Here is a 19,285-nt window from a genome sequence, read left to right as displayed (position 1 = left end):
TCTGAGAAGTAGGAATACCGGTAGACGCTGTTGCTTGATTGACAATGCCAATCAAGAAAGGGAGGAGCTTGATGATATCGTTCTCTCCCAGTAAATTCCGATGTCAAATAACGACGTTATTTGGACTGAAAAACGATGGTTTGAAAGCGTCCAAATAACGTCGTTTTTCCGTCCAATGACCATATACGGAAAAAACCGACGTTTTCGTGTTTGCAGTGGATGTTCTGGAAGACCACAGGGCCGACCATCTGTGCAAGACCAATTCCACCCCACACCATGATGCTCGGACCACCCCAGACTCCCCCACCCCGCTATCTGCTGTTGAGATATAATAACGGCTCTAGTATGAGAAGAGGACTGTTCTGCACTGCTGGTGGCGCCAATGCTGGTGCTGTGTTGCCCACTGAAGACGGTCCCGGCGATGACGTGGTGTCAGAATGGGTCCTCGGTTTGGCCTGTGACAGTGGAGGTGTCTGCTCGTCGACGCACGGTGTCCGCACTAATGTGTCGCTGGTGTGTCCCCATGGTCTGTCGAGCAGTTTCCGCAGCAGTAACAAAGCGATGTTGAAGATGCTGTCGCACAAACTGACGATCCTGACGTCGGGTGGTGACCCTTGGTCTTCCACTACGTGGTCGGTCATCTATAGTGTTGGTGGTCTGGTACCGTTGCTGGAGCCTGTATATGGTCCTTACGTGGACTTGAAATGCATTGGCTACTTTCCGGGCGGTTTGTTTAGCTTGCAATCGTCCAAGGGCTTGGTGTCGCTGATTTCCTGTCAATCTTGGCATGTGGTAGCAATTCAAAAACGAATGAATGTTATCCGATCTGGGTGGTTTTTATAGGCCAAGAAACGGGGGAACGCATGTGCATTTCTGTTTGCACGGAACTCACGTGCATCGGGTTACCATAGCCGTTGGCGTGATGCGTTTGGGCTATCGGTTTTATTGTCATCTGCTTTGTTTTTTTATCACCAAATTTTTCCGGACAAGGTAATGTTAAATTTAAGAAACTTTGACAAAAATTACCCAGATATTTTAGGACAACTTTCCATGCAATGTTACTTGGGGTGACGTTTCATTTGCGGTTCAGTATATATGAGGCTAAAATATTAAAAAGGTGTCATTATATCCATTTTGACAGATTTCTCACTGTAAAACTTACTGGTCCCCACTATATGCACATTACTTTCTTGGAATATCAACCCTCCAAACAGATATTAAAGGAACATATGTCAACATACCAAAATTAGAAAACGGCTCCAAATATTCTAATAGTGTTGGTCAAGTGATCAACGGTCTCATCCATTCGTCGGTCGCCGTGGAAATCTTCCCATTCGTGATGTTCGCGTCTACCCTTTTTAGTTCAGTCAAAGAGAATATTATTGTTTGGAAACTGAAACCACATGTATCCATTACACGACCACACCATTAGATCAGCTGTTTGACGTGGCGTCATCCACGTCACAACACGCGAGGTCAAATCACATGCACATGTCCAGACGACAAATTCACAGCAGCGGGAAATCACCGATCGTCTATTTAGCCACCACAAATATAATTGAAGATTGTAACGTCATTGAACGAAAAAAATGAAGCGTTTACTCATTGTTGACTTTTCAGATAACATATCAAATAAGAATTGAAGACTTGCAATAGATTATCATACGTTAATCGAGAGTAAAGTCTACATCAATAATTTGTAAATTTAATATTAATTAGAAATAATATCCATGGCAGAGTGTTGGAGATACGACCTATCGTGCTATGGTAATATATTCCATTTTCTGGGGAGATTTGTAATGTGTATTTGATGATAGATATTCATACAAAATTGATTATCAATTATCTTGTACAATTACAGCATGTGACGGAAAATACTATTTCAGCAAATCAATCATAGCTCCATTACCACAGTTTGAAAGAACGGAAAAACAAATCGATATCGAACATCGTATCCATAAACGGTTTACCCAAATGCAAAAAAAGGGTATTGCTGTCATCATTTTAGAAGTTATGTTGATGTTTTCAATAGTTGTATCGCGTATAGCGTCGACATGTGAAACCGACCATGACACAATTTGTTTGCAATATGGCGTCGACTAACGTTAGATGTCGTGGCCACACTTTTGAAATCTCACAAAATGTGAAACGGTTAGGGCTATTCATTCACTCGGTCAGGTAGTTTGAGCAATAAGACATGACTTTTCATATGAAAAAAAACAGCAGTTATTTGTCGAAACGGGCGAGCATGTAGGACAACTGGTTGACAAGAAATCGCGGCACATGTGAACGTGCCCTGTCGATTACTTCGGGCTTGTCCATTCAATGTTTTCCTTTTGATCACGAAATTCCTGTCCGTAAATATACACTATCAATGATAAGTATTGAATAATAATATTTCCTTGATATCACATGTACGCTCATTGATTCCAGCCTGCCAGGTTGATGGCATTTAACAGTATTCCAGTTATATCGCGGCGTGTCAGCTTAATGTGGGAGGAAAGCCCAAAGTGACGCAGGTCTCATACGTTTACCACTTCGGTGAAACCCACGAGCACGGGTATGGTGCTTACAAACCTAGAAACATAATTGGGGCGAACCGGGATTCGAACCCACAATCAAAGGTTTCTGGCGTGCCCAATGGAGGCAACGTGCCCCCGGTTTGGAAACAGATGTTAGAGAAGGTAATACTTACAATGAAACAACACCATTATAATGCTGAAAGCTACTGGTGTGTTATGTTTAAACATGATAATTATATGTTCTTTTACTTTGTATATTCGTGCTTATGTATTAATTTCTAAAATACAAGTAGTATGAATTTTGTATTTAATATTTCATTTTTAATGTTTATTTAAAAAAAATAAAGAACACATTCTCTTTTTTTAAGTGTCTCGTGAGACAAGTAGGGTCACCATGCCAACCGAACCTACATTGGGAGATGAGCCTGTCCTTCCTAGCCTTCCTTATGAGGAAGCAGTCGCTGAAGCAACAGTGCATGCAGGTGAATATTGTGGTGAAAGATGGATATAAGAGTATTAACATCGTTAGGTACAGGAGGTAATACACACAACAAAATATATTATTCCTCATAAATAGACAAATAGTGCATGTATAGAGCAAGTATAACCAAATGTTTCCTTTCAATGTCATTATCAGCTTTATCCTAATTCAGATCAAAATGAATCAGGTAAGTCGATAAAATTCGTGCTGCACATCACGTAAATTGTCAAGATCAAAACTGATATTGTTGAAAGAGCGGCAAATGGCGTCTATAGTCTGGTGAAACACCCGGGACACACTAGACTTCACAGTACCGTGATGGTCACGTGCACCCAACTCAAGGAAAAAAACACCTTGCTTAAATATCTCAAAGTAAGGAGTAACTTCGTTTCTGGGTTACAGGGAGTACGAACGCTGGGTTGTTGGTGTAACAGGCAGAGAGACAGCTTCTAGCAGTTTCAAGAGGGCGTGGCGTGGCGTGGCATACGATATCGCGCCTGTAGTTCATCGTCAGATAACGTGTTCAGCTGCCCGTTGAGGTCCCTAAAAACCTTTTCTTTGTGTAAGACACGATCCATTTCCTTGCACATACTAATAAAAGTCGCCATCTTTGTTGTTATGGTACACTTTAAGATCGGTTTTAGCGATCCTAAGTTGGTCCGGAGCAACTTAGCATTTTGATCTTAACTTACTACTCTCTTAGTTAAGATTGTTTTGTGGCTGCCGATCGTAACAAAAAAAATAAGATCGCGTACTTAGTGATCGCTTTGCGGAACGGGACCCTGATATCGTGTGACATTTAAATATTGGTTACGAATAATTATTAGGATAAATAATAAATTATATATAAAGTTAAACATACTTGGAATAGGAATATATCGAAGTCTTGTATTTATTCGCTAGTGCCATATTTAATGTTTTTTACGTTTGTAATGTTCTTTTTTTTCTTTTAATAATTTATTCAATTTTCCATCATATTTACATTTCAAAATCATACATCAAGGGTGCATGGATTTATTGTGACAATATTGGCATGTTTGTAGCATGGACAGATCATATATCATAGTAATACAGAGTCTCTAAGTAATATATGTAGAGAAGACCAGAAGGCATGGAAACTTGCATAATTACAATTTGAATATACAATACATTTTGTAATTTCATAATATCGAAGTATTTCTTTTTGAATTAGTAAAAAGATTGGTTTGACTTTTTTGGTAATGTTCTTGTATGTTTGTTTATCAATAAACTGAGGCATTGGGTTGATGTAACCCAAATTTCCTTCGGGATAATAAATGAATTTTTCTTCCATCTATTTAGTTCACTGCACAATGCCATCCCATGTTTGTGACCTATACCTATGCACATAGGAATAGGGGTCGATATCCTTGTGTAACTTCTTGTCCAGCAAATGACCACTGTTCATGTGTCCAATGGGATTTCCTTACATATCTGTCGATTTGGCACATGAGTATTCTTCTAATGATTGTTTATTGGTAAACATATTGTTTATAAGCAAATGTACCAAATATATGTATATATACTGTGACGTTTCATCGATTCACAAAAATAAACACGGTAGATAGTGTTGTTATTATTAATATAACTTGGAAAGCATTAGTATAAGAGATTACCTTTAAAATGTAATTATAACTTATATATGAAGTATCGCAGAATATTACACTTGAAATGCCGTCGTCTATCACATATCGTTTACCATCGAATGGCGACAAGTCTACTTTATTTGTTTTGCAAGTTAATAAATGATTGTTGTAGCTTCTAATTAAATAAAAGGTAGCCCCTGTTCATGATAAAAAAGGCAATATTTAAACATCTTATGGCGCATGTGCTTTTGAATGAATGTGTTTGTTTCATATTTGAAAATATTTTGAAACGTTTCAAACTGGTTTGCTTATGTATTTTCTCAATCTTACTTCTGAGGTAATTAATTCTACTTGTTCATAATTTCTCACATTTTGTTAATAATTTAATTTTTCGGTTTCAGAGTCTGCATAGAGCATAAAAGGGCATTTGGATCGTCTTTGATAATTTACTAAGTCCCAAACTTCGAGTGGCCTTATCTGGTTCTGTTAAGTTAATGGCTTGAAGCATTTGAAATGGTTTATGAGTCTCCAACCTCTCTACATCCCCTAAATTTCGAATATTTAAAGTACTGCGTTTTCTTTCTAGCTCAGAGGATAAAGAAAGGTAACATGAACCTCTGAAAGCTTGAATGTTTAACTCACCTGTGCACTTTCAGTAAGCTCAATTACAGCAAGCAGGAGTAAGTCCAAAACGAACAATCAGACTGTCAATGTTCCGACAGATGTTGGTCTGGTAACAGTGAAAAAGCTATCTCAACCACTACAATCTCTTTAGGTCAACCTCATTTTAACCCACCAAAGCTACAGCTTTTCAGATCGACACGTACGGGTTGTTGCGGTGTTGACATACCATCCGCTCATTGTTCAAAATGGTTGCTTCTCGCTACACCGACAGCATCACATTCCTGCCAAGTAGACTAAGCGGGTTATCTGTGTCTGGTATTCTCAGTTACATGGATTGACTGGTATGAATGAAGGTATGCAGTAAACTACGGTTATAACGAACAAGCTTATAACGAACAGACGGATATAAAGAACTCACTTTTTTGGTCCTGACTATTTGCTGTAGTTATGCTGTATATATGCTTATAACGAACTACGGTTATAACGAACTAAAATTAGTAGTCCCTTTGAGTTCGTTATAACCGTACTTTACTGTATTTGCCTAATTTGTGTTCAGTTAAGGACAGATAATTGATATTGTTTCAGTTCGCGACAAAACGGTGAACAAATATCAGTACTTAATAATGACTTGATTGAGTAGTTCCATCCACAGAGCATAAAATGAAACTTCACAAATGACCACATAATTTAGAAATGCCACACAGGGTGGTCGGATAGCCTAGTGGATAAAGCCTTCGTTCGTCACGACCAAGACCCGGGTTCGATTCCGGATCCAGACATGGGTACAATGTGTGAAGCCCATTTCTGGTGTCTCCCGCCGTGATATTGCTGGAATATTGCTAAAAGCGGCGTTAAATCATACTCACCCACTCACCCAAATGCATAGCTTAACCATCGCTACATTACGAATAGACTGGTCAGTCCGAAGAGCAGGAGAAATAACACAACAGAATGTCCAGCGACCACCAACACCATCGACAACATCATCCACATCGACAACCATAACCATTGTACACATGAGAATCAGATAAAATTTGATATATATAAAAATATATATATAAAATAGCATTTTTTAAAGTCGTATCCAGTATTACTCTTCTGTTACAAAGAGACATATTAAATACTGAATACAGAAACTGAAATCGATTTCCTACAAATGACATGTTTGTTTCCATGGCAATAGTTGTCTGATTATCCCTACAAATGCTTTCTCCGCTTCTTTGCATCTTTGCATCATACGTGACTCAGTATCAGCAACATCTGAAGAAACATACAGTACCCCTATACCCAGGTTTTTAGTAGGTATTGGTGGTGCATTGCACATTGATCCAAATGAGATAAATAAACATAGGTATTTTCAGTTCGGATATTATGAGTGAGTTCACGTCACGTCGGCAATATTTCTGCCATATCGTGACGATCGGATATTATGAAAAACATGAGGATTGGGCTTTCCCTTTTCAACATTAAAATGTACGCAGTTTGTGATTTAAAAATCGTTATTTGATCAAAATGGTTTGGTCTATAATGTTTCATAAGAAATAGCAAATTATAGATTTCCATACCATTTTGTACTTTCTATACCATGGTGTCTATGAACTGTATAAACTACACTCGTATAAAGTACAAAATACTTAACGAACTTGTCATATCATATATGACATTATATTAATGTTTTATGCCCAAAGGAATCTGTTTCGTCGGATAATTGAGACTATTCTCTCGCTTTGACGTTATATATTTATTATTAATATCATCACTTATACATATTATAATATCCCAGAAACACGCTTCACCTGCTTTGGTCTTAATTTCTCATCCCTCACGTTTGAACATCATACATACCTTTGTTGAAGTCGATCTGGTGAAGCTGAATGCATGTTTTGTTAGAAATTTAACAAAGGATACATTTTAAGAAACAACTATTGCATATAAACTACCGGGGAAAAGAAAGTATTCACTTGAACATTGGATTTGATCAAAACCGGTACTAGGCTGAAAACAGTAGCCGAAGCATTGCGAAGTTAAGGTCACAAGTATAATATACACTATTGAATGACCACTTCTTGTTTGTTTCAATTAAGCTAACATCGAAAGAAGGTGTGTACATTCTTTTGTCCGGCAGTTTAGAAGTATGTAGTAAGCTGTGCTTAAACGCTTTTTTTCCAGGTGTATATAACACACAATTGTACGACACACAGATCAACACTGTATTGGATTGCCTTATAGTCGGGCCGAGCCAAATTTATTATTGGCTAATTACTCCATTATCGACCATACCTACATATTTTTGATGCAACAGACACACGTGCCATAAATGAACTATCACAAACCAAAAACGTGCAGCATAATTAAGTGATTGCGAGTAAATCGCTGAGCTAGGTAACATGTAAAAAAACAATCGTTAAGCGAAATAGGATTTGAAACGTATCAAATGTTTCTAGCTATCGTGATACAAATTTCCATCTGTCGACATAGCGTTTACATCTATAGGATAGTATCATATCTAAGTAAAAACACTTTATAATGCATGTGTTCATCCTATTTAAAGCAGACACATTGGTTAAAGTAGACCTCTTCTCCCCATATTCTCAACAGTCTCACAAGTGTTCGGTCTGACTTCACAGAACTCCCATTGAAACTAAGAAGAGAGCAGGCAATATCATCGTTCTGGTGACGAACACCAAACCCTTTGGCTAAAAAGATATGGCAAGACAAAAACACTCGAGATGAAGCCCTAGCTCGATAAAATCCATCATTAAAGACATATGGGATATTAGTACGTGAATTCATCCGAAGTCACAATTGTGATGGCAAAACTTTTATAAAGTACTTTGATAACGAAGTTTCAGGACTACGTCTTGTCCTTCCAACTTCAATCATTCTTGTTCTTCCAACTTCCAAATGCCAATCAAAGACATCGGTGATTCTAGACATTACTCATCATGGTAATTTGCCTTTGGTAAACAGTTTACTACCCTCATATGCCTGGAAACGCAATGTGAAAAAAATCCCTGAAAACTCCCTTAATAGCCAAAGGTGCCAGTCCAGTGCATGTCTAATGTGTATTCAGTTTAATTAAGAAATATTGAATGGTGTATAGGGTAAATACCTAAAAAAGTGATGGGCGTACATTGTCCGTTTCTATATCACCTACAGAAATCAGTTTGGACGGCGGATCATTAAACACTCTCCAGACTTGGAGAAATGTTTACTTCCTCCTGTAATCTTGATTTCAGGGCCAAAACTGAGGCAATCTTGACTTGCCATATCCTTCTTGACTTGAGTTGGAGTCCTTTTCATATTTATTCTCTTGGGTCTGAGAGAATCTGCTCTATTTTTTACCATTGTTGGTTTTATATACTCTGTAATCATCTGGCGCTCCATCGTTACTATGGGTACCGATTAATGAACAATGTATAATGGGCCGGTGGCCCCCTTACGAAATTAAGTCATTCATTCATTCTGGGAGACACGCAACGCTGTGAGTATCACATGGAGAACTGACCAGGAGAGAGAATCTCGCTTGGGTCAGCCCGGGTCAGTGTAGTCGGTATCCTCCCTTTTGTTTTGTGTCCCATTTGTCACACACAACTTAAAACAACATAGGTCATGGCGGCAGTATTAGAATGGAGTGATCCAAGAAAAGTAGAAAAGTAATCTTGTACTTTATGTATATAAAACTGTAGAAAAGTAAACTTGTACTTTATTTATGTGTTGTATACACACACAATGACATTAACATGTTATAATAAACATTCTTTATTTGCACTGGTAGCAGCACTGATTAATTAATTGAATTGATTGTCTCTGAATAGTCTTTGTGTACTCCAACCCTGCATTGAAGCCTGCAGCAAAGTCGGTGAAGAACATGTACCCTTCAAACAAACACAGGCATATTTTGATAAATAAAACATCTTCGTGTACATAAATGGAATCCAAAATGTCTACTTCGTTTGCAGAAACCGTTCAAGATAACAATACTCTCTGTCAATGCGTCCAACATGTAAATACATTTCATACCTGATCGTGAAACTGTCTTGGTCCCAGCTGGCAATCAAGACTTCTAAGAGCTTACTCTTTCGGCTTCATCTATTCATCTGAGGCAACAACATATGTTTGCCAACAATCATGTCATCATTGATTTTCAGTGATCCATTAATATATTTTTACCGCTATTGTCAACGTTTACGTCAAAAGGCATTTGTTTCGTTGGAATATCGAAATTCGTTATTCTCTAGCATTGATGTTTCACATTTCTGTGGTTGTTTAAGATATGAGTATTGTCACATGACACGAAATAATATATGTATGCCTGAAGTAAATAATATTTTATTCAGGAAACAATAGCTAGAATTAGTTACCCAAACAGACTAAATGTTTATATTTTCCCTATAATATAACATGTGTTTCAACACACAAAAATGTAAAACAAACACACGTTTGTTTTTACCGTTATACTTGCCCATGTAGCCGTCGTATACATGTAAAATATATATATGTTGTGTACAGTCATGGGTGGAACTGAATACGATATTGAAATAAGGAACGTGTTCATGAGGCAGAACATTTCAAAACAATATACAATCTAAAGTGTTGAAGATCTTCTTTGTTTGACTACAAACTAGTTTTTTACATGTGCACGTACCTCAGCTACATCATAAATTATATATATTTCATATTATTTTGTTATCTTTAAATACCCACATCTAAAATCAACCAACTTCCTAGAAATACAATTGTCGTAGTCAAAATTATAAATCTATTCAATAGAATACAAATGGATCCCAGAACGATGCTTGATTTCAGGACCAGAGCCTAGGCAATCTAGACCTGTCAAATCATTCTTCACTTGGATTCCGTTTCAAATATATTCTCTAGGATCTAGGGACAGATAGAGTAACACCTAGTCAATTAAAACATTTCTTTTAAATATATATTTTTTTATTCGAAAGAACCTTTCTCTTTTGCTGTTTCGGAACTAGACTAAACTAGACTTGGTTAGTATGATCTAAACTTGCCTAGGATGTTAGTAAAACAGAATACCTAAAAAATATAAATTTCACAGTCATGGCGCAGCACCAGACCATGGAGAACTGACGGAATCCCGCTAGGGTCAGCCTGGGCCAGTGTTATCGGATATGTTGCTAGGTCTTGAGTTTGGAACAAGCTTGGGCACAGTGGTGCAATAAAGGGGTTAGTTTTCTTCCGGGATTGTTAATTTAGAGATTAAAGCATTACCAACGCACAAGTCGTCTGTTTTAAAAAGAAAATGTGTTATTGTAATTTCATATTCATAATAATGCTACGCTTCACACTGGCGACACAAAATTGTACCAGCACCACATACATGAATATTACCGATACACAGGTGTTCAATTCCACTGCAGACCGTCCGATAAACGGCCCACCAAGAGTTACCACCCCTGCACAGGATCGCTACATTCGACTGTCCTACCTACGTCATCGCAATGCTACAGCTATGGAGACTGCAGGATGCCTCCCTGATTTGAGGAGGATATCGGTTCAGACTGTCAGGAACCATCTTCGCAAGGGTGGAATCCGACTCCGAAGATCAGTTGTTGTCCCTGTTTTGCATCAGATCCATCGACAGCGATGCTTGCGTTGGTGCCATACCTTACAGCCTTGGACTTTGAGAAACTGGAGACAATCGGGGTTTAGTTAGGAATCACGCTTTCTTCTACACTGACGAGATGAAAGACGACGTGTTTATCGTCAACGAAATGAGCGTGGGCATATCCTACACCACGAGATCTGACTTAGGGAAATTTGACAGCAAATCGCTACATGAATCAAATTCTTCAACCTCACCTGCTTCCAATTATTTACCGCCAAAGAAAGCTGTTTCAACAGGACAACGCTCCACCGCACACAGCTTGTGTCTCGGTAGACTACCTCCTTATGCCAACATCAACGTCTTGCCCTGGCCGTCGAGATATCCAGATCTCAACACAATCGAACAACTCTGGGATGAACTCGATCGACGTGTACGTCAACGTCAGAACCGCCGCAGACACTCCACCACTGGCCAACGTGTTACAAGCAAAATGGCGCCGAATTCCGCAGGACAGAATTCGTACGCTTAACCAGTCAGTGCAGAGGAGATGCAGAACCCTGACCCTGATTCCCTCAGGCTGGATATCGGGGGTACTTTTCCAGTATAAGCAAGCCCACCATGTGGATGTCAAGGCTGCAATGAATTATCAGTTCGAGTTTGATTGAATTTTAAAATACATGGGAGACGGAACGCATTTTACTTGACCTTATGTTATTACGAATGCGCACAGACAGCGTCTACAGCGAGTACACGAGAACGCGAGATCGCGAGAACATGAAATGTCGCATTCTCGCGTTTTCGCGATTTCGTGTTTTTTAGGCCTAATTTGTCGAGTCGAGATTGCGAGATTGCAAGATTTTGCATCATGTCCAAATGTCGCATTCTCGCGTTGTCGACTTTTGACAAAAAGTGCCATGTACCAAAAACACGAGAATGCGAGATCGCAAGAACGCGAGGTTTTGGCCAAATCTCGCGTTCTCGCGATCTCGTATTCTCGTGTTTTGGGTACCTGGCACTTTTTGTCGCGAGAATGCGAGATCGCGAGAATGTCCCTTACATTATACAATAGAAATGTATGCTGTGACCGGCTTTATGTAGTGTTTTCCTATATGAATTAACTTTGGGCGTTTATTTCATATGGAGCTTCAACTTGGAGACATATGATCACCGTGCATTGTTGTTTGCACAAGCACCATTGCTCTGACCGGGTTTTCTGACATTTCCAAGGCATGAAATAAAAAGTTGATACCCCAGTAAATACTTGATCATAGAGTATTCGAATGCATTCCTTTTAATTGTGATTGGTGCTGAGCTTTCCTAGTCCTTTCTGAGTGTACTAGGGTTTGAAATATGAACGTTTCCTTAGGTGGGGAAACATTTGTAAATATATAATTTTTAAAAGTTTTCAAGCCTTAGAAAGTTATGTATCATTCCGGATATCAAGGGTATGCATGTGAATAGTTTATGCCCATATTATCGGTACTAAAATAAGATGATGATACGTTTCCAAATTTTAATTATTGGGTTAACTATAATTTCACTTACGCTGAAACCTTTGCCATCAAAGTTGATATGCCCCCATTAACCTTTCTGTTAAGGTTCTGGTTAAATAAAACTCTATTATGCAAGCTGAAACGTCCCCATTGGGTCATCAATTTAATCGCAACGCGTTAAACACGGGTATGCACCCCGTTCGACACGCGTGTGCAACGCGTGACACAATCATTACAGTGGGAACAAACTTTTGACGAAAGGCGGACCCATGTTAAGCTGAACTTGGACGTGGTAACAAGGAGAGGAATGTTTGTTATCCTGACGAAAAATGTCAATACATATGTTATTATATGTACTTGCTGATGTCACATTTTTAGATGTGATATTGTTGGATAGCATGAGAACTGTTTCGGCTTCAACATGATGTAGAGGCAGTCAAGCACCTGTATAAGAAATGTAAAAGCAGCAATGTCACATGTAGTCCCAAAAGCTGGCAACTATTTCGTCTTAATATAACTGAAAAGATGCTGGTGTCACGTGACATGTAAACTTACTCACAGAAAATATACTTTTCGCGAGAGTGTAGCACAATTTTATTTAAGCTTTATTTACAATTTAATAAAACTATAATAATATGAATATTAAAATTCATCCTCACTTGTCAAGTTTACTAAAATGTCACCAGTTGGAAGATAAACAAAGATTCTAACTAAGTTTGATCGTCTTTGACATAGGTTTATCCACACTTTGCCAGCACACAGCAGAGGATTAACAGTTTATGTGAGTGAGTATGGTTTTACGCCGCTTTTAGAAGTTACTAAATTTATACAAGCACAGAAGTCATGGCAAAAACGCTCACAGTAGTTAGTGAGTGGACTCAATTTAGGAATTTACAAGTATCCTTCACAACCTATGAAAGCTAACATGTGAATAGACTCAGTTCACTGAAATTTAAATAATTCAGGCACTTGCAGTGTTGTTCAGTGTTGCTGGTAATGTATGCATTATAGTGTTACGTCTGTGACTGAGTGAGGTTGGGGATTTAACGTGCGCTTTCCCACCAACAGCGTATGTCGCACACGGAACAGTACTACGTGTTCAGGCGTTTCTTTTAAGTAGCAGTGGGCATTTACCGGTTTAGTGTTTTATAATTTGGTGTAGGTGGAAGTTTAACTAAGTGTGGTTTGTTTGTAGTTTTTTTCTGTCATTTGTTTGGGTTTATGGTGGATTTTTGTTTTTTTAGTGGCTTTTGTAGCAGGTGTTTTAGTTCGCAATCAGATTTCTGATAGTTATTTTGCCACTTTTGGAAGATTTTCTCCTTTGTGATACGTTTAATTTCGTTTTTTATACTGGTAGGTTGATGCTTACTTCTAATTTCAGTGATGATTTGGCTGATTTGTCTGCGTGTTCGTTGCCAAACACTCCAACGTGGGCAGGGATCCAGACTATGTATGGCATCCATAGTCTATTTTTGCTCTAATTAGTGATTTTTAAAGTGATAGTAGGGCTTCCTTAAAGTTTGAATTTTATTGGGTATTCCCTCGGATAGGTCATTAATCCTAGCGTTGAAAAGTTTTGGGCTTAGAATGCTACCTTGGGGTGTGCCATTTCCTAAGGGACACTGGTCCGATAGCGACCCTCACAGACCCAACAAAATAAAAATCTGAGTCTTAGTCGTAAGGGAAGGTTTCTACATTCATTTGGGTATTCAAAGTCGACATATACAACAGAATATTTAACGGGTACTTACGTGGAGAATATCAACGTTGTGCTTTCTGAATGCCTCGGTACATATATAACAATATCCCACACAATAGTAACTGAAATGTACTAGGGGCAGAAAATCCAGGTATTGATCCACACGAACATCTGTACAGAATGCCATTATGTGCTGAGGTTACACATCTGTTACATTTAATATTTGAAGTAATGGATAACAACTGGTTCTTCGAAACTTATAATAGTACATCTATGCAAGTGTGTTATAACTGAAATCAGTTGGTGCTGATGAGTGCAGCACAATTGTTGCTCAGCTATTCATTCCTCCCATAATGCAGCTGTCATGTATTAATTGCATACCAATTTAATTATATGCACTGCACCAACCACATATGTATGTATGGCTCAAACTTTAAATGCCAAAATGGCTTTAACACATGCTGAAATGAACCTTTGATTGATTGAAAATTTGAAATTGATTGAACACACGCAGGATAATTTTGTTTGTAGCGCATTTATTAATTGCATTTGATTAATGGGGGTTGGGCGAGGGTTTTAATCGATATATTCATTGTCCCAGCTGCAGCTGCAAAATATCTTATCTCCATACAAAATCCCAGCACGCACGCACGCACGCAGTCAGGCACGCACACAAGCACGCACACAGGCACGCAGGCACGCACGCACACACACAATATGAAATGGTCGGTCTCTTATTTAAGCCCTGTACGTTCTTCTAGCTGTGTTCCATCCACAATGTTGTTGTTCATAAACTATACCATTAGGTGGTACAATTTGTAAGAAGTTTTTTAAAAAGCAAGTCGGTGGATTTTCTCCATATTCTTAAATCTATTTGTCCCCCAAATGTCAGATGCGTACCAAATAATCGGACTTACCTGACAATCAAATAACTTCAAGAATACTTCTGGGTCAGTAATACATATTTTTCTAGTTGTAGTAAGTAACTCAGTAAAGCCTTTCTGGCACATAGAGCTAGATCACCAACATATTTACTTAGAATAAACTTACAAGTGGAGGCTACTCCTAGATATCTATAAGTATTTACAACCTCTAAAACCTGTCCCATATAATACCATATTTCTTTAGTTGATAAGTTTCCTTCTAAAACACTATAGATTTGTGTAAGTATCTGCATAAGAATCTAATTTTTTTATCTGACGCTGTGAACCCCATGTAGTATCAGAGAAAAGCGCACTTTGCAGTTTTCGTCATTACTGTAAGTACTATTCCTTTTCGGTGGAATGGCTTGTTTTCACTAGGTATTAACACAGATGCAGCTATCTTGGTTATTTAATCATTGCAATATTTCATGATCATATTTCAAGTGGCGACTATAGTTTGTGTTCTATCATATTAAACTATCTCCCTTCGTGTTTTAGACACTCGTGAAGAAACTAATGTATGAAATTCCTAAAGGTAATGATATTGAAGATCTTGATGATAAAATAGCTGCCATTAAGTCCGAACATGATAGTGACATAGACCTACTCCTATTTGGAGATTTGAACGCTCGAGTTGCACTGCGGGAAGATTTTATTATTGAGTGAGTGAGTGAGTGAGTGAGTGAGTGAGTGAGTGAGTGAGTGTGGTTTTACGCCGCTTGGGGCAATATTCCAGCAATATCACGGCGGGGACACCAGAAATGGGCTTCACACATTGTATCCATGTCGGGAATCGAACCCGGGTTTTCGGCGTGACGCGCGAACGCTTAAACCACAAGGCTACCCGACCGCCCCTTTTATTATTGAAAGTGAAGAAGATGTAGATTTTCTAAATCTAGGTGAAATGTATAGCTCTGATTTATTCTGTATGCCTAGAACTTCTCTGGATGAAAAGGTAAATAAGTTTGGTTAATCACTTCTTTACATCTGTAAACTTTGGGGTATCCATATAGGTAATGGAAGAAAGCTTTGGGACAGTGAGGGGTGTTTTACGTTTATCGGCTTAAATGGAATGAGCTTGATAGGCTATTTTATAGTATCAACTACTATATTTGCTCATATTACCAACATGTTTGTGCATAGTCGTACAGAGAGTGATCACTTACCAATGTCATGTCATTTTAGTTATTGTCCAAATCAAATAACTTAGTATCCCAAAGATAACGTTCAAACAACGAGTATTCCAAGATATATTTGGGAAGAAGTAGGAAAACAGCAATTTAATGCCAATTTCTCTTCGGATAAAGTACAATCAATTATTCAGAAATTCTCTAACTTAGTGAATGAGAACATAGATGAAGCTGCAGATGAATTAACAAATTGGTTTTATGTTGCAGGATCTCATTTGAAAAAGTAAGGAAAGTACAATCAGATTCATTTCAGGTTCATAATCAACCTCAGTGGTTCATATTGAATGTAATGTATTAAAAAAAGTTGAAATACAACTGTTTGCATCTTCTTCGAACAAAAAAAGTCCCCAAAATGTGAGTGAGTGAGTTGGGTTTAACGCCGCTTTTAACAATATTCCGGCGTGTTATATCTCGGCGTGTCAGCTTAATGTGGGAGGAAAGCCCGAAGTGATGCTGGTCTTCGGTGAAACCCACGAGCAGGGGTATGGTGTCCCAAAATGTGAGGTTGTACCTCGAGTCTTAAAGAAATTTTAGAAAATTATGTCTTGAAAAACAATAGTTTCCAGCTCTTATTTATCTTGAAATAAGCCGATCTAATTGTGCTGCCGGGTCTTCTGTTGAAAATCATGTCCTTGCAAGCAACTTTACATGTCATCAGTTGAAGCTATTTTGATACAAAATGCATTGTGGGAATGGATAAAATATTCAAGGAAAACTGCTTCGCGCTCTTGTACAAGGGGAAGTAAAAACAAACATAGTCTGGACTGATGCCGATTTATAGTGCTAGCTCACTGAGCTACCACGCCGCAGTTCAACATGAATACCCCACTCAGACACAGTATATCGCGCAATGGGATGTCCTCAGATCTTTGTTGAGCGGTAGCGAGAACTAAGGTCTGATTTTAATGAGATTGGGGTCACCTGTGCCCCCTTCACACACACACACACACACACACACACACACACACACACACACACACACACACACACACACACACACATATATATATATATATATATATATATATATATATATATATATATATATATATGATGTTAAATCGTCTGTTCTCCACCCCTTCTACAAGGGTATGGTGCTGACAAACCTAGAAACATGATCGGGGTGAAACGGGATTAGACGACTTAGACGACGTGTGTGACCGACAGTGACTTGATGGATGGAGGTGATGGCCGACACAAACCACTGGATACATAAATAAGACTATGCATGTCATACATGTGTAAAGTAAAGGGTGCACGTTGCTATATAAGTGCAATAATCGTGAACGTGACGTTAAACCACATTTCATCTTACCTCACGCCATCTGAAGTTTTGATAGGGAACATACTTTGGAAATCAGACAAGTATTTGATGATGTTGATACTCCTGTACTTCTTAACTCACTTGTTGATAGCCTTGAAAAACCTATTGAAATGTGTGAACTTGCAAATGTCGTTAAATCAGTGAAGAATAACAAACGCCCTGGCCTGGATGGGTTTCCAATTGAATTTTAAAAATTCTTTTGGAATGACCTAGGTGTATGGGTTGTTTAGGTATACAACTTTCCGAAATAATCAAATTACCTTAACTATGAATAGAGGAATAATTATATGTATTCCGAAACAAAACAAAGGCAGAAAGCTTCTGACAAACTGGCGACCGAATTATCTTCTAAATACTATATATAAAATTTTAAGCTCTTGTGTAGTAAATAGAATAAAGAAAACATCAGTGACCAAACTGGCTTTATATCTGGTCGATGTATAAGTGAAAATTTGAGAACCATGTACGATATCATGTATGAGCTGAAACAGCAAAATAGGGCAGGACTTTTATTACTTATTGATTTTGAAAAGGCTTTTGACACAGTTTTCAAAACATGTATTGAATTGGTTATGAAAAAAATGGTTTGGGACCAAATATAATTAAATGGATTAATATCTTAACTAAGAATGCATCATCCTGTGTAATACAAAATGGTTATCTCACCACTTTTTTCATTACCAAACAGGATGCAAGCAAGGTGATCCACTTTCACCCTACCTATTTTTGCTTGTAGCTGAGAAACAAGGAATAATGATTAGGAATAATAAAGGCATAAAAGGAATAACAATAAATGATATGGAGTATAAATTGGGTCAATATACATATAATATACAGTTTTCCAGCCTTACGGTAAATATTGACAAAACTAAAGCTATATGTATAGGTTCAATGGCAGGAAGCAGCATCAAACTCTTTGAAGACATATTACTAGACTGGCATGAGGGAAACTTTAAAGTCTTGGGAATAATATTTAATCCCACATTACATGATCTATGGGTAACAAATACAAGACAAAGACTCAAGCATATTAATACATTATTGGGAAACTGGAAAAAAAGAAGCACTTCCAAACCCACCCGATGATTTTATTAGAAAATTGAATAAATTATTTTATATATTCATTTGGAATAACAAACCAGACAAAATGAAAAGATCTACTTTGATAAGGTAATATGAAGACGTTTGTCTGAGAATGATAGATACCCGCAAATTTATTGTCACATTTATTATCATTTTTAGGGACAAGTTTACAAAAACCGACTTTGTCAACATTAAAGAACTTTCAATCAAAATAGATATTCCTTTTGATTGCAAATATTGATAAGTGTATTACTTTGAAAAATCCCTTATGGAGGGATATATTAAACATTTGTGGTAATTACTACAGAAAACATAAAGTTGACAAACAAAGTATTTCTTCTTTAATAGACATTTAGAGGTTGGAGTAATTGTAATTAAGAAGATGTTCATCCATAAATTCTTATCCTTACTTAAACAAAGTATTGAAGAAATTTTATCAGAGCCAATATGGTTCAATGATCAATTTAAAAATAACTTCATTATAAAAGATTGGTTTAATAAGGGTATTCATAGTTTAAAAGATTTATGTAGCAACAACAGATTTTAACATTTGGAGAATTACAAAACAAATTTCAAATTAAAGGTACTTTACTTGACTACAACAGAGTAATGCTAAATATCCCTAAATCATGGAAAAAGCAATAAATGGCAGATTTTGTATCACAGCTAATTCATACATAAATATTATTTTGAGAGACTTGTTGATAAGAACAAAGGGCTCCAGAATATTTTATGTTAAACTCATAGCTATAACTAACTTTCCT

General features: G+C 37.6%; 1 protein-coding gene across 2 annotated transcripts in view; it reads right to left on the bottom strand.

Moving 5' to 3' along the window:
* Positions 1-11,090, bottom strand: part of LOC139447330 (uncharacterized) — a 30,284-nt gene extending 19,194 nt beyond the window's left edge. The window contains exon 1 of one of the 2 annotated variants that reach the window (XM_071228643.1): positions 11,064-11,090. The gene's annotated coding sequence lies outside the window, so the exon portion shown is untranslated. Of the gene's footprint in view, positions 1-5,249; positions 5,320-11,063 lie in introns of those variants that run through there. The other variant, XM_071228635.1, reaches the window with a different exon arrangement.
* Between the last annotated feature and the right edge of the window lie 8,195 nt (positions 11,091-19,285).

The sequence above is a fragment of the Haliotis cracherodii genome, unplaced genomic scaffold, assembly GCF_022045235.1.
Source record: "Haliotis cracherodii isolate W230 unplaced genomic scaffold, xgHalCrac1.p SCAF_10, whole genome shotgun sequence".
NCBI lineage: Eukaryota > Metazoa > Mollusca > Gastropoda > Lepetellida > Haliotidae > Haliotis > Haliotis cracherodii.
This window is presented reverse-complemented; position numbering and strand designations above follow the sequence as displayed.